Here is a 1638-nt window from a genome sequence, read left to right as displayed (position 1 = left end):
TAGTATGTTGGATGGACCGAGGGACAAGAAGACTTAGTAGGTTGGTTGACCCAAGAGGTAGGAAGACTTAGTGGGTGGAGAATCAAACGTCAAATAGATAAAATTTCTGCTTTAGAGGGACCCTATAGTCCTTCGTTTGAGGGGGAATTATTGGGGTTGTAAAATTATAAATAAAGTGTCATATTGAAAGTACATGAAAAAGATCATGAGCTTATAAGAGAAAGATATCTATATTGGTATGAGGTCTTTAATTTAGATAAAGCTCAAAAATAAAACCATGAGGGTCTATATCCAAAGTCGACAATATCATACCATCATGGAGATATTAAATTCCTTCGATTGTAACAAATTATTGGTGCAATCGACCTCTAGAGTTTTAATATTTATTTGACAATATGTTTAATGGAATCTAGTTAGGTCAAAATTGATTGGATGACTAGCAAATGGAAAAGTCCAAGTGGTCTAAGTGACTAGAGAGTTGTCTATGTGAATAGTCTACCAAGTGACTAGCAAGTCTAAGTGGTTAAGGTAACTGAAGGCTTGACAGTGGTGAGAAGTCTACCGAGTAACTAGTCCTAACTAGAGGTTAGGCAAGTGAAAGACCTAACTAAAAGTTAGGTAGTGGTGAGAAGTTTATCGAGTGAGTAAACCTAACTAGAGGTTAGGTAAATGAAAAGTCTTGGAGGAGTAAACTCAAAGCAGTGTGACTACCAAACCATCAAATATTGAATGCTATAAACATTACAGTACTTTACTATTCTATATATATTGTGCTAATTCAGTGTTACAGGAAAGTCTTAGTGGATTGGGTCCATCGGACACTAAGAGGATAGATGAAGTCTAAATAGGTTTGAAGGACTAAATGTTTAGCGAGTAAGTTAAGGTAAGCTCTTGGACTGGAGTACAATGAGGTCATGTCCCGATTGTGACAAACTTTAGGTGTTGATTTGACTAAAAAAATCAATGGAGGTTTTAAAGTTGAGATCAAGACCGTCCTAACTGTCATACTCATCATATTCATATTATTATCTAACTCTATTTTATAGGATCATGACCCCTTGAACTTCAAGGGTCATAACTTTTGACTTTGGAGTCAGAATCAAATTATGTCAGTAGCCACACGTGTAGAATCCAATGATCTTCATTTCACCAAGGGTTCAGTCGACCAAATTAGAGGTTTATCTAACTAAACTAGAGGTTTAGTTTATCGATCCCTAATAATAAGATCAAATCAGATTTAAAATCAAGTCGAAGAAGGAAATACTAGTTTAGTCGATCGATACATTTATCAGTTGACTAAACATATATGGTAAGAGGAGATTGGATATGATCATATCGTGAAGCAAAAGAAAATTCAGATGTTTAGTAGATTGAAAAGGGAGTCGGTCGATTGATAAATGTAGATTTCAGGAAAGATATGATCTAGACAAATTGTGAACCTAGATGTGAAGCCTGGTAGATTTTAGAGTTTAGTTGATCGAAAAAAGGTTCGGTCTATAAGGAACTACAGTGCTAAACATGCTTATGCACAGCGAAAACCATCTAGTTCCTCCAGGAGATCCATGTGAAGGGAAAGAAAATATACTAAGTTTTATAAAATAGCATGAAAGGTTATACCTTTAGTGCATGCTCACGGAC

This window comes from Zingiber officinale, chromosome 10A (genome assembly GCF_018446385.1).
Source record: "Zingiber officinale cultivar Zhangliang chromosome 10A, Zo_v1.1, whole genome shotgun sequence".
Classification (NCBI taxonomy): domain Eukaryota; kingdom Viridiplantae; phylum Streptophyta; class Magnoliopsida; order Zingiberales; family Zingiberaceae; genus Zingiber; species Zingiber officinale.
Note: the sequence above shows the minus strand (reverse complement) of the source record.